The sequence below is a fragment of the Vombatus ursinus genome, unplaced genomic scaffold (genome assembly GCF_900497805.2).
Source record: "Vombatus ursinus unplaced genomic scaffold, bare-nosed wombat genome assembly UNPS02014809.1, whole genome shotgun sequence".
NCBI lineage: Eukaryota > Metazoa > Chordata > Mammalia > Diprotodontia > Vombatidae > Vombatus > Vombatus ursinus.
Window position 1 is genome coordinate 12,549,219 of NW_020954587.1, and position 9,134 is coordinate 12,558,352.

Sequence of the window (9,134 nt, forward strand, 5' to 3'; positions counted from 1 at the left end):
TAAATCAGGGGAAGCCAGCTAAGCTTTGCTGTCAGAACCTTTTGGTCCTGCTAACTGCCTCTGTAAGCCTCAGAGAAGTTCCAGATATCTGCAGTAAGACCAGCAGAACACCAAATGTTGCTGATAACTTTAAGATGATGTGAATATGTTAATGAACTTTTTCTAAGTTGTTAACTTTCTTTTCATCTTTCTTCCCCAGCTCTTGCCTCTTTTTCCATTTTTTCCTCTACTGCTTTCATTTGGTTTCTAAAATCATTTTAGTGACTTCTTTAACTCTTCTAGGAATTCTTGTTGGATTTGTGCCCAAGCTGCATTTATCTTTGAGGCTTTACTTGTAGGTGTTTTAGAGTCATCCTCTTCTTTTGTGTTTGTGTCTTGAGTTTCCCTGTTGCCATAATAGTTCATAATAGTTCCTTATGATCAAGTTCTTTTTTTGTTTGCTCATTTTTCCAACCTACTTCTTGACTTTATATATATATAACATATATATATTACATATATATATATATATAGACTTTATACATATATAGAGAGAGAGAGAGAGAGAGAGAGACTTAAGTCCTTTAACTCTTTCCTCTCCAGGTTGCACTCCAGACTTTCTACCATGCCCCAGAGACAATCCAGGTACCTTCTCCCACCCTTCTCAGCTTCTTTTTATGTGTTGTCTTCCCTCATTAGAATGTAAGCTCCTTGAGGACAGGGACTGAATTTCTTTCTGCTTGTATTCCCAGCTTAGCATAGTGCCTGGCACAATAGTAAATACTTAATAAAGGCTGGTTGACTGACTGACTGATTGACTGACAAATTCAACAGCCTTTAGGGCTAGAGAGTAGAAAAATATCCAGAAGCACAACTCTCATCATTGTTTGAACAGAGGGCAAGCAAAAAAATAAAACTAAAGCTCTGAATAGATCAAAATATGGGGATGGAGCAGACAGAGACAGTTTATAGCAACAGCCCCTCAGCAGGGATGGAGATATGCATATAGCACCTCACACCACATGAACAAGGTTAAAGAAAGAACTAAATCTCCTAGAACCTCCTTGGGCACATATCACCATGATTGGGTATATAATCACAATCATACATCAACAGGAAAAAGTGTGGTGGGAAAACACTGGATTTGGTCTAAGAGGACCATTGTGGGCAAATCATTTAGCCTGGTCCTCATTGCCTCATATGTAAGATGAAAGCATTGGAATAGCTGGCCTCTTAAGTCCCTCCTGACTCTAAATCTATGATCCCAGCAGTGCCTACAGCTAAGAAAGTGAGAAACAGAGCCCCTGGGGCAAGGGTAGAGAAAAATGTTTTTGCCAGCATCCCCAGGGATAAAAATGACCAAGATTAAAGCTCTCAAGAGCATCAGAGAAATAATAAGGTCAGGACTACGTCTCCCAAAATATTCTGTGTAACAATCTGTTCAAGTTTTAATCTAACCAAACCAGTTACCTGGCCTATAGGCAAACCGCTTAGCTCGTACATACTTACTCCAGCAAAACCCTAAAGTTTGTGCTAGACTAAATCATTTCAAGAAATCCAATGATAAATGACAGTAAGTGATTTTCCACCTTAAAACTGCACTAGAGCTCAGCCATAAGCCTGGGGGCAGTAGAAAGAAGGCCACCATCAGAACCAGTGTTTAACACGGGGTAAATTTTCTCAGTGTGACGAGAAATCAAAGAAAAGGTGATAGAAGATGGGCTGGGTGGAACCTGTCCCTCCCCTTTCCAGAAGGGTGAAGGGAAAATCATCCTCAGCCCAACATTGTCTTCTACAGCTATACTTGCTGCTAACAGCTGAGAAGAGATAGAGAAAAAACTACAACTCCCGGCCTCAGTTAGCCCAGGAAAAGAAACGTTACAGTACCATTGCTCCCAGCAGTGCTAAGCCTAGGTAATTAGCTCTCACAGGCTCCTGGGAATTGTAGTTGTACCTCTATTCCTCGCTCTGCCTAGAGACTTCTGGGAGCTGTAGTCATGACACTGGGGCAGCTAAATGGTGCCATGGATAGAGTGCTATGCCTGGAGTCAGGAATCCTCGTCTTCCTGAGTTCAGATCTGGCCTCAGATACTTCCTAGCTGTGTGACCCTGTGCAAGTCATTTAATAACCTTGTTTGCCTCAGTTTCCTCATTTGTACAAAATAAGCTGGAGAAGGAAATGGCAAACCACAAAAAAGTCCTCATGCTATATAAATGGAATACTGAGAATAATAGTCTTGGTACTATTTCTCACCCTGTTTAAGTTAACTTTATATTTTTGTTTTGTTTTTAAAGTTATAAAATGGATTCAATTTTTATTTTTAGTAATAAATATAGTTTTTTCTTGGCACCTTCTAGAAAGAAGTTCTTACTTTACAGAACAAAATATGTTACTTTGAATTGGTGAAGAAAAAGAAAGTTACTTAGATCAAAAGGCAAGCAAATTGATTCACATTCCAGAGGAGTCCTTATTTTCTGGAATTTTTGATCCCTCACCACATATTCAGGATCCAGTGAGAGCCCCAGCCCTAACCTTCCAGCTCAGTACAAGCAGGGCCTTTAGATCAACATGAACCACACTCTTTCTCCTGGAGGAGCTCTACTCTTTGCTTACTCAGTCATCCTGAGAAGTGCTGTCACCATTACCATCACATTGAAGGTCTCCTTTTTCACTCCAGTGCACTGCCTCCATCAGCTTCAGAGTCAAACTCAGACTCTGAACTTAGCCCTTGGAGAACTGGAAGAGTCCTCGGAACTATCCAAAGTTGTGCCTGATAATCCCTGAAAATCAACTGAATTACTGTCATCAACTGACTCAGTCAGTTATGGTCAGCTCAGGATGTTCCTATTTTAAAATGTCCAAGTGCTGCTACTTCCTGTCAGGGTTGGTACAAAGTGACACAAGGTGACTTACACTGCCACTGCCCATGTTGTATCTCTTTGTGTACCATTTCCCCAGTAGCTTTGGCCTTCCTCATTCTGTCTTGTCAATTAGTCACACAACAAGCGTTTGTTAAATGCTTACTATGTGCGAGGAACTGTGCTAAATTCTGGGGATACAAAAGCAAAAACTGTTCTTAAGGGGCTCATATTCTAATGGGGGATACAATACATGAATAATTATATATGTTCAGGCTATATACAGAATAAATGGGAGACAATCTGAGAGGGAACATTAGCAGCAGAGGAGACTAAGAAAGGACTCTTGAAGAAGGTGCTGTTTGAGCTGAGTCTTGAAGGAAAACAGAGAAAGTAAAGTGGAAGTGAAGATGGAGAACATTCCAGGCACTGGGGATATCTGAATGCAAAGATAAGAGATGGAGAGTTTCACATTTAAGGAACTGAAAGTGAGATACTATAATTGGAACATGGGAGTGAAAGGAAGGAAATAAAATGTAAGAAGACTGAAAATGAAGGAAGGGGGTTAGTTTATAAGGAACTTTAAATTCCCAAAAGAGCATTTTATATTTGATCCTGGAGGTAATAAGGAGCCACTGGAATTTATTCAACATGGAAGTAGGGAGGTAAAGTAACATGGTCAGGCCTGTGTTTTAGAAAAATCACCTTGGTAGCTGAGTGAAAGACGGATTAGAGTGGAAAGAGATTTCAGACACGGAGATTCAACCAGACTATTAAAATAGTTCAGGATATGAATGGAAAGAAGGGGACAAGGTCAAAAACAAAGCAAGATTTGGCAACAGATTGGATTAAATGAGAATATGGTGTCAAGGATAACACCAAGGTGGTAAGCTCGATTGGCTGGGAGGATGATGGTACCCTTGACTATAAAAGGAAAATTTAACAGAGAGAGGAAAGATAATGAGTTCTGTTTTAAACATGTTCAGTTTGAGCTGCCTATTAGAAATTCAATCTGAGATGTAGTTGGTGATGAGAAAGTATAATTCAGGAGAGAACAGGGCTAGATTTATGGATCTTAGAAATGTCTGCATAGATATAAAAATTGAACCCATGAGAGCTGATGAAATCTCCAAAGGGGAGAGAATAGAGTGGTACACAACAGGGAAATTGGTACTGCTGAGTAATAATTCTGAGTGACAATGGCAAATGATAAAGTTAAAGACAACATATCACCAGCCCCCTGGTACAAAGACAGTCTCTCCTGGGTTCTGTAAGATTTCTAAAGGTTTGAATTCAAGTGACTGAGTTGAAAGCTGTTTCCAGCAATAAATGGTACTAAACCCTGTAATAGCTTCATCTTGCTGATGAAGGTGGCTTGACTATTTCTACTTCACTCTTCTCTCTCCAAGGGGATTATAGGTTAGATCTATATCTATCTACCACGTATCTGTAGGCTAGGGGTACAATTAGAGTTCAGAACAAAAGCCCTTTCCCTAGTCACTCTTAATTCTTAGTCTCACCAGTAACCCCTTGGTGTCAGTGATAGAGAACCAGTACTATCATCCCAAATAACATCTGGAGAAGGGATGGGGTGAGAACTATGGCTTCCAGCAATTCTTTAGATAACACAGCTAATACTATGTTTCATAACCATGTCTAGGGCAAAGACTTAGGCTGATTGTGGAGTTAAGGCTCCCAGTACTTCCTGGGAGCACAGGTGGGATGGGAAACCAGCTACCTACTAGTATAGAATATTAGAAGACAAGCCTATTGTACTAGAAACTCCTGAATTGGAAATGTGGCTAAGAATATAGCTCATGGGATAGGGGTATGCTGGAACCAATTCAATCCTGATCCCAAGCTTGTTAAATTTGAGTTTGTTTGATTTTGAGCATTTACACCTCAGAAATCAACAAATGCTACAAATTAGGGCTTGTTGTATTGTTTTGTTGATTCCTAGATTTAAGAAAATGATGAAAAAATATTAATAATGAAAATTAAATTTAAAAGCGTATTCTGTGCACATTTCCCCCTCCCCCAGCCAGTGGTTAAACCTTTATACTCCCCCGCCCCACGCCAACCACTGCCTCAGAGCAAGAAAATTGAGACTTTAACTATCAGTAGCCCCCAGGTAGGAGTAGAGCCTGGACTAAGGTTTATAGCAATTGCTGGAGGAGGAACTGAATTAGGATTATAGCTACTACCATCCCCCAATATGGAGAAAGAGCCAGAACTACAGATCCCTAATCCTTGCTTCTCTCACAGGAAGAGAAGAGAGCAAAAGGACCCAAAGCTTTCAGCCTCTCCCAGAATTAGAACCAGTACTACCATTTCCAGAAGCACCTGTTGTTTGTCTTTTGCTTTCAAAGAGGACCAATGACATCACAGGGTGATGTCTTGATTCATGGGTGAATAGGTTTTAAGTGAGGCAGAGTTGTACAAAGTCATCAGGCTCACCCTCTCTTCCAGAGTCATCAAAGTCCAGTGGCAGGGCAAAAGTCAGGATGACTGGCAATGGCCCAGGAGGCAGTGGATGACTTTGGTGTCTTCCATATCTGAGCAAGCTCTAAGTGCTCCACAGCACCTGCTTCAGCCACCTTCATGATTATTGAACAAATTGGTCTCTCCTGCCTATTCCAAGTCTTCACATGCTTGGGATTGACACCCCCTAACTCTCAACCTGGTTTAGTCCGTTTGCCAAGATGGTTTACCCAGGGTGTGACTGCTGTGCTTGCTACAGCTTCTTGGAGCCACAGGGGAGAGTTGAGAGTTGGGGTGTTCAAGGAGGAATAGCACCTCTAGTGTGAGGGCTTGCCCATCCCTTTTCAGGGCTACTCATCTATCTTTGGCAGTCCAGAAGCACCCAGACTAGAGAAGGGACATAGAAGGGGTTCTCCAATCCATCTTCCATATATCTGTCAGAGTGATTTTCCAAGAGCCTGAGGGCAATAAATATAAATTTATTTATATTTATTGAGATAAAAATGGGGCTAAAATGGCCAGTAAGGGGGGTGGGGGGAAACGGAAGTGAGGATTTTTATATATACTTATTGTCTCCCCAGAACAACATAAATTCATTGAGAGTGGGGATTGTTTTATTTTTTTTTGTACTTGTATTCAGAGCCAGTGTCATTCCTGGCACGAAGGAGGCGGTTAATAAATATTTGTCTATTGATTGATTGAGCTGTGATACAACTCTCAGTCAGTCCTCAAGGTGGCGACAGAACCTTGAGTATAGCGGCCTGGAATAGAACTAGAATCATAACTCCTAGCAAATTTGAGGCAAGAATAAAGTCAAGACTATGCTTTTCAGTAGCCTCTTGTACTGGGAAAGAGAAGGGATAATACCCCCAAGCAGCCCCCATGGTAAGCTGTTGTTGCTATTGTTGAATCATTTCAGTTGTGTCTGACTCTTCATGACCCCATTTGGGGTTTTCTTAGCAAAGATATTGGAGTGCTGTACCCTTTCTTTCTTCCCCTCATTTTACAGATGAAGAACTGAGGCAAACAGGGTTAAATGACTTGCCCAGGGTCACACAGCTAGTAAGTGTCTGAGGCTGGATTTTAAGTCAGGAAGATGAGTCTTCCTGACTCCAAGCCCAATGCTCTGTGGTAAGGATAGCACTAAGATTATCCCTTCCAGTAATTTCTAATTCAGGAATAAACCCAAGAAGACAGTTTTTAGTATCATTTAAATGGTACACCCTCCCAGAATACAGCTCCCAGCAACCATGTTGGACAGGCAAAGAGGCAGAAGACTACAGGCTCTATAAGCCCCTGGGGTCTCTCCAGAGTTAGGACCACATTTCTACTACCTCCAGAACCAAGGATAGAATAAGGACTATGATTCCAGTCAGGCCCCAAGGTAGATCATCATCCAAATAGCCCCTGGATAATTCGATGGGGATTGATATGGACACCAGTGTAACATCCTTTTATCACCAGGTATATTTATGCCTCCAGATAGTTGGACTCATTTTAGGTTCATATGTACTTAAGCATTTTTTTTCCTAGCTCCCATTTTTCTTCTTTAAATCCTCTGCCCTAGACTAGCCAGAATTAATTACATAATATGTATCGCAATAGTGCTAAAAAGGACAATTTACTTAAAATAGAAATACAGGTGTAACCCTTTGGTCCTTGGGCTGTTGCCCAGCAAAGGTTGCCATAGAAACATCAGACTCCAAAAATGGCTGATTGGATCTGTCCCAGCACTAGTCTGGTAATGTTTTTGAACTTGGCATGAAGACTTTTGGGAAGAAGAAGAATGAAGAGAATATATTTTAACATTTCTGTCAAAAGCATCACATCCTTTAGTCAATCAAGATCACAACCTTGGTATCATCTTCAATTCCTCACTCTCACTCATCCCACATACCCAAACACTTTCCAAATCTTGTGATTTCTACCTCTATGTTTCTCATATCTGTCCTCTTCATTGTGTAACCATCACCCTAGTTCATCACCTTTTGCCTGTATTATTGTAATACCTTCTCTGCCTCCTCAACCAGTTATATCAAAATACAGATCTAGAAGCAGAGGTAACATCTAATACTTTGTTTCCTCATCAGGCTACATTCTGGACTTCTCTTCCACGTCCCAGAAACCTTCATCCAGGGAGATTACTTCAGACCTGGAATCTACACCTTAGAAGTACCTTCTATCATTTTTAGCCTCTCTTTCAGATGGGATGACTCCCTCTAATAGGATGAATCCTCCCAGAACCTTCATTTAGGGAGGGTACCCAGCCTAGCCATCTTTTCATTTTTCACCAGTTTACTTTCCAGACCTGCTAACCACACCCTCACCCCCTTACAACCTCCTTTTAGTGTTGTCTTTCCTCATCAGAAGGTAAGTTCCTTGAAGTCTGGGACTGTCTTTCTTTTTGCTTGTATTTGTATTCCCAGTGTTTGGTATATGCCTGACATATAGTAAGCACTTAAATGATTGTTGACTGACCAGTCACAGCCCTGAAACCTCCCAAAAGCATGGGACTATCCTTAACAGGCCCCAGAGATAGGATTCTTCCCGTACGTAGTATATGTAAAAGCTGGGAAGTCATCTTTAGAGCTGCCATGCCAATATGTATAAAAACTTGGAGGACTATGGGAATTCCCTCATCTCCAGATGGCTATAAAGAATATTCTTTTAGAAAAGGACCTATCTGTACAAAAATATTTATAACAGCTCTTTTTGTAGTAGCAAAGAATTGGAATTTGAGGGGATTCCCATCAATTGGGGAATGTTTGAGCAAGTTGTGGTATATGATTGTGATGGAATGTTATTGGCCTATAAGAAATGATGAGCAGGATGCTTTCAGAAAAACCTGGGAAGACTTACATGAACTGATGCAAAGTAAAATGAGCAGAACCAGGAGAACATTGTTCACAATAACAACAATATTATAGCATGATCAACTATGAATGACTTAGCTATTCTCAGCTATACAATGATCCAAAACAATTCCAAAGGACTTATAATTAAAAATGCTATCCACCACTAAAGAAAGAACTTATGGTGTATGAATGAAGATTGAAGCATACTTTTTTACTTTATTATTCTTGGGGTTTTTTGTCTGTATTTGGTTTTTGGGGGTTTTTTTTTGCTTTTTTGTAGCATGGGTAATATGGAAATGTTTCACATGACTGCACAAGTATAATCTACACCAAATTGCTTGTTTTCTCAAGGAGGGGGAAAGGGAGGGAGGGAGGGAATTTGGAACTCAAAATTCTAAAGGATGAATGTTTAAAATATTTGTTTACATGTAATTGAGAAAAAAAATTAAATAAAAGGTCATCCACTAAATAAAGGAATTGAAATGGATAGAAGAAACTGATCAAGTATCATTTTTAAAACTCCTAAAACTCAAAGATATAGCTTTTATTCAAATTGCTGCAGTAAATGGCCCAAATTCAATTTCATTGTCTGGGTTACCATGGGTTTTCCTTACTGTACTTGTGAACCTTCCATATTCTGTAGCTAATGTTCCCAGCACAGAAGGAATGAGGTCTCAAAGGATAGGCAAGTCCAATGTCTTCCGTTGGCATAAAACAGGAAAACCTCAATGTCTTCAAACTCTAGAAGAATGAGGCACAGAGTGTGTTTTTTAGCTCTGTGGCTATTTTCCTTTCTCCTTCCTATTCTTCTCTTCACATTTTCTTCAGCCTTCACACCTTGTTCCTAGCCTCCCTTCTCACACAAGTTCACAATGGAAGTCCATGATTCTTGAGTAAGCAGTTCAAATGCCCTCCTCCTAGAAGTGAAGCTCTCTGCCCCCAAAGTCTTTGGGGAAATGC